We start from the raw sequence: 6,038 nt of genomic DNA, 5'->3' as shown, positions 1-6,038 counted from the left end.
GAAGTGCAAGTGGTCCAGTAGGGTGAGGGCTTGTCATCTAAAGTCTAAACCTTGGGGAAAAGCTTGACCGACGTGAATTGATCCTCCAAATGCTCTCTGACTAAGACTTTGACTCGTCTCGGCACAATTTACAACTGGACATGTGCTTTTGATCCACAGGAAATTAAAAACAATATAAAATAAAAACTAGTAGTTCTTTTTTCTGCTCTGGATGTTTCTCTGATCCAGTATGTAAGAGAAAGATCAAAGTATTCTTCCACCCAAAACCAAAATATCAAGTCACATTTCAACATTGCCCAAGGCTACAAGGCACCCTTGTTTGTCACTCCTCACACACAAATTAAGGGGATTGATGATGCAAGTGAAGCCGATAACAAAGCAGAGTGGATGAAGACCAAAACCAACACATGGTGTGGAGATGGAGATGGAGTCCAGAATCTTGAAAGCCAAACATTCAGAGAATCAAAATCCAAACAAAGCTTAAAAGTTAAAGGGCTACTTCAGATTGAACAATGTATCCAGTGAGATTCATTAGGAACATCTACAAACAGACTAGCAAAGTAGTTTCTTATTAGATTTAATCTTCTCAATAAGGACAAGCAGCTGAGAACATTGGAATTGGTCCTTCCCGAGAGATTGCAGTCACTTTTATGAGCAGGTCCTCTTAATAATTGAAACTCCAAAGGCAAAAAGAAATGAGGGATTTGGGATCAATAGAAGAAGGTGATGGATCCTTTACATCCTTGAACTGATAATATTTTAAGATTTTTCAAAAGATAAAGGGTTGGAGGGTGGTTCTCATATGGCAGTTCCGCTCACATCGAGCTTCTCCAAACACCCTACATGACCCAACTCTTCCGGCAGTTCATGAAGTCTTGTACAACCAGAAAGATTAAGAACTTTGAGACATTTTAAGCCGTTTACACTAGTTGGAAGATGCATAAAATATTTGCAGTCTTTCAAGTTCATCAAAGTAAGACCTTTAAGCCTTCCAATAGAGGAAGGTAGTTCTCTTATGGCAGTTCTACTCACATCAAGCTCCTCCAAACACTCTATGTAACCCAACTCTTCTGGCAATATATTAAGCCTTGAACAACCAAAAAGTTTAAGAACTTTGAGAAATTTTAAGCAACCTACACTGCTTGAAAGATGGGCAAGGTTTTTGCAATCTTTCAAGTTCAGCAGAGTAAGTCTTTCCAGCGCTTGAATTGATGGATCAACCTCAAACAATCGTGTACAACCTTCAAGAAACAGAACCTCAAGATTTGGAACACCTTTAAAGTTGGGCGTGCTGACAAGATTAAGAGAGTGACTGAGTTTGATGGTTTTCAAATTGTGTAAAGGCTGTCAAATTGCAAAAGCATAGCAAAATTAGCTTCCCTGTTTGAACAGTTTTTGTAGGTAATAAAAGATCCAATGAGTAAAAGGATATATACTTTTGTTCCCATCTGAAAATGTTTTATGCAACTATGACACATTTTGAGTTCTAGTAGCTTCTCTGGGTTGAAATGTGATGGGAAATATGTTAAAGGACACCCCGTCCATTTAAGAATACGTAAGCTATTGGGAAGATCTTCAAGTCCATTGTAAAGGCTCACATTACTAATCTTGAGGTATCTTGGTTTCAACATCTTTGAAAAGGATTTAGCATTTGCATGCACCTGTACCCCTGGATCAGAGCTGGGTGCAGAACTATGCCTTCTATTGCGTCTGTTCCCTATTAATATGGAATAGTGAAGCTCATAATTAACGTTAAAAAAGGGTTAGTAGAGTACCTTGTTTTATCATATAACAACTCAAATTATTCTTGTGCATGTACTAATTAATCTCTTACAGTATTTTTGCTCAAGACATGATTGGCATCTTCACGAAACCACAACCTGCTGCACCGGCCAGGCTCATCAGGAAATTCTCGGAGTACAATTTGCAGACCCATTTCTTGGAGCGAATCATGCATCCAAAGCCTTCCACCCAAAATCTTTACGAGAGATCTCTCGATGAGGACCGCTACTATAACAACTGCAGAAACATCACAAGCTTCTATTACTCGATCTTTGTCCTTCCCGTTAAAGAAATACGCAATGTCCAGGAACATTTTCTTCTCATTATCATCTAGACCATCATAACTAATTTTTAATGCCTCAAAAATTTCCAAGTTGCACACTCCAAGTTTTCCCAACGTACTGTTCCATTCACTTAAACCTCTTCCATGCAAGAACGATCCCAAAACCTCAAGAGCTAATGGAAGACCTTTGACATAACTCACAATGCGATTAGACAAAATAAGATAATACTTTTCAGGGTAATCCTTTTTAAAAGCGTTCCAACTAAACAGTTGAAGAGCATCTTCACTTTTTAGTCCCTTTACCTGAAATATTCTGTCCACTCCATGTTTGATCAACAAATGCTCATTTCTGGTTGTAATGAGAACTCTACTCCCAAAACCAAACCACTCACATGATTTCCAGCCACACTTTCTAATATTCATATTGATGATTCCAAAAAAGCCGTTTAAATATTTTTATTCTATTGCTGTTCCTCATACATATATATATATATATATATATATATCAGAAGAGATACCAGTCCTTTGAATAGAAAAAAGAAAGAGTAACGTACCAGTCCTTTGAATTCCACCCAGAGAGATTTGCTACTTTTTTTGTTGAAATTAATGCACATTTGTGCTAAAAAATATAGTAAAATCTAGAAGCTCGAAGAAAGTGCCATAAGCTTGATGGGAAGTCGGCAGCTACATGCAACGTTGGAGAACCATCCAGAGAAAGCCAAACATATGTGGCTGGGGTTAGTCTTCCTAAGTCGGTGGACCAAGGTATGGCGGTGGATCATGTCTATAAATAGACATACATGTGGTCATACAAGGTGGAGCAAAAAAGCTACCCAACCCAAGTCATATGGGGAGTCCAACAAAAAGAACTCCCAAACTATTAGGGAGCCAAGAGCTACCCAAATTAAACTATGTTGAGGAGTCAATAAGTTTATCAAAGTGTAAGGGCCATATAGCTCAAACTAATTTAAACCAAGTGTGGTGGCCAATATAAGCCAAAATACTAAGGAGGCCAATTAGCCTACACCAAGCTATGTAGTATGTACTATTCTCCTCCAATTTAATAAAATCATTTTGTTCAACTATTGTCCTATTGTTCTAAACCCTTCACCTCCTGTAAATTCCAACATCTTCCAAGGCAGCTCTCCACTTTCGTACCTTCTAATTTGCATCATACACGAACCTCTCTTCATGTTTAATGAAGGCTTCTGCAACAATTCTTGTTTGTTTTTGGACATCAGAGGGTGATTCCTAGGTAGAGTTATGTTTCTCAAGTGCCTAGAGTTGTTTCCTAGGTCCATTTGACTTGTATGTCAGCCCGTCATTTTATTCCTTCCTTCCATGAGCCCATGCACTCCTTCACTTCCTGCCTTTCAATGAGCGTTATGTTTACTTTGTTTCTTTCATGCTGCTGTTGCAACTCTAGATATCGGAGTTCTTCTTTTTTGGTTCCGCTTACTGGACTAGCTACTACAGCCGACTGTTATCACCATCTCCATCACAATGCAGTTTCTTTATTCAAATCTTACTATGCTGTATGCTCGATTTGCGGGGGAGTATTAGGGAGTTACAATAGTATTTCAGTTAATGATAGGAAATGGTTATTAGGCTAACTCCATATTTATGTTTATGATAATGGCTTACTGTAACTGTACATTGTTCTCTACAGACTTCTATACATATATATATATATATATAGTATAATGATCATATGAATGTACAAGGGAAAATCAGTTTCTACAATTTCAATGATGATTTGGGCAGTTTCATTTGTTTATTTAGGAATTTTGTGCAAGGAAGTCTAGTGAAGCTTTGCATTGTCTTCGATTTTTCTGAAGCTACTTGGCATCATGTTCGTTGAAAATTAAATTCTTCAGTATGTTTAGGATTTTTATATGAGATTTTCTATTTAAACCCCACACTTCTCTAGTTCACCTCATGTTCTAAGTTCACCCCAACTTTTAATTTAAATTTTCAAAATTTCCAAGAAAACCCCACTATCTTCCCAAACTACCCTTAAATACACCCCAAACTGAAAAAATAAGAATTAAAAGAGATTTTCTATTTAAACCCCACAATTTTCTTTGTTCCCAACCAAAAAAAAAACACAAACAAATCCTAAATCCGAAATTTAATATCTAGAGGAAGAGAACAGCTTTACCTCTCTTCAAGGATTGTAACTGGAATTCTAACACTTGGGTATTGTTGAGTTGAGAACTTGAGAGAGAGAGAGAGAGAGAGAGAGAGAGAGAGAGAGAGAGAGTTTGTAAACAGGAAGTTGGAAGGAGGTTTCTAAAACTTAATATGAAGAGTGGTGGAGTGTGTGGGGTGTGTGTACTATGGTTAATTATTAAGTTCGATGACCTTTTTTGTCTTTTTACACAATAATAAAACTTACAGCTTAATGATTTAAGTATTGAGGTGAACAAAGAGAAGTGTGGGGTTTAAATAGAAAATCTCTTTTTATATCTATTCACTCTCGATTTGGTCTTTATTTTTACTTCTATTTTCAATATTATACTGTTGCGTAGTTTTGAGATTTTTCTTTGGTTTGAAATTTGCAGTGAATGTGTGCTTGGAAATGGAGAAGAACTCAATTCCATAAATAAATATTTCGGGATTTCTTTGATGTGGTTGTTGATATTTTAGTTGTCTCTGGCTCTGATATTCATTTTTCTTTTCATTTTTTAATTGTTAAAGCAGATACAATTTGGTTCAGGAGAAAGCAGATACAAAGGGTCTTATGCCAATGTAAAAGTTTATACCACTACAGATGGAGTTATGATTTGGGATGATTTGCATAGCCTGTAACTTTGATAATGTTTTGTTTAAATGGGTTTTATTTTTGGTTTGGTAGAATGCATTTGTTGTGTTTTGGGTGATAGAGTGGTAGAGATGCAGAAGGAGGTGTGGGTATTTTGGCCCTGTTAAAAGGAAATTGCAGGTTTATGGTTTGGTTTAAACAATTGTTTGGCTATGTGTTCGCTTTAGGTGTAGGTGTTGTGATGCAAAGGAGACTGTGTTTCTAGGTTTAAATTATGTGTTTCTATGTACATAGTTGGGTGATTTCTTAATGTTTCTATTAGGTTATTTCAGTTTGTTTTATGTTTGATTTCGACAGTTGCGCTTCGTGTGACTGTTTTCTTTAACTTTGTAGATTTAGGTTTGGCCAAAAGGTGCTGGCAATGGCTACAGTGACATATCCACCACCACCACCACTACCGCATATAAGCTTTACAAAGATTACTTGCAAAACCCCAAAAGGGACATAATTTGCATTGTGAGCTTTTCTCATTTTTCCTGTCAAAATTTGTATAAACTATGTAATTTGATTTTTGAAAAATGCTTTTGTCACTAATGATATTTATATGGATGCTTTTGTTTGCATTTCTAATTATCTCTGTCTCTAATTTGAATGTTTTGCTTGACTTATGAAATTAAAGTCCTTGGAATTTTTTCTTAACAGATGGAATCGTCTCTCACCTCTCTGACGTATAAGGGTTCCGTTCCATACCTGAAGCAAAAGAAGTAGAGGAAACTATTTTTCATGTTTTTCAGGTTAGTTGGAAACTATTTTGTATTTTGATGAAGTTTCCAATCAGGATATATTAGTTGGAATATGATTTTGTTTCAGGTTAGATACCCACTCTTTTCAGCTTTAAAATTTTTGTTTCCAGTTTATTCTTTTGCTTAATTTTTTGTCTTTGGTTTTTCTAACAGTTTGCTGAAAAACTATGTAAGAGAGTTGATTTTTGCACAGATTTAAATATCTGGGGCAATCTTGCATAAATTCATTTACTCATGTTTATTCTTTTGGCCTCCGCAGTTAATATTGTTATGCAAGAGAAAGAATTTAACAAGACATCATTTCTATGTCCTCCTGTTTGCGTTGCTATTTATTATACAGGATATCAATTTATTTTCTTCCCTCAGTTTCTTCTCTGTCCTCTTCTTTGCTATCTACTTGCTTGAT

The 6,038-nt window shown here is 36.1% G+C and overlaps 1 pseudogene across 1 annotated transcript; it reads right to left on the bottom strand.

Annotated features, from left to right (window-relative positions):
• Positions 1 to 710: 710 nt before the first annotated feature.
• Positions 711 to 2,221, bottom strand: LOC148915874 (disease resistance protein RPP2A-like; annotated as a pseudogene). Its single transcript, XR_016128102.1, has 3 exons — positions 1,835 to 2,221; positions 1,437 to 1,717; positions 711 to 1,344 (listed from the first exon to the last, which is right to left on the bottom strand). The product of XR_016128102.1 is annotated as a disease resistance protein RPP2A-like (transcript).
• Between the last annotated feature and the right edge of the window lie 3,817 nt (positions 2,222 to 6,038).

This window comes from Prunus mume, linkage group LG6 (assembly GCF_029339155.1).
Source record: "Prunus mume cultivar Tortuosa linkage group LG6, ASM2933915v1, whole genome shotgun sequence".
NCBI lineage: Eukaryota > Viridiplantae > Streptophyta > Magnoliopsida > Rosales > Rosaceae > Prunus > Prunus mume.
This window is presented reverse-complemented; position numbering and strand designations above follow the sequence as displayed.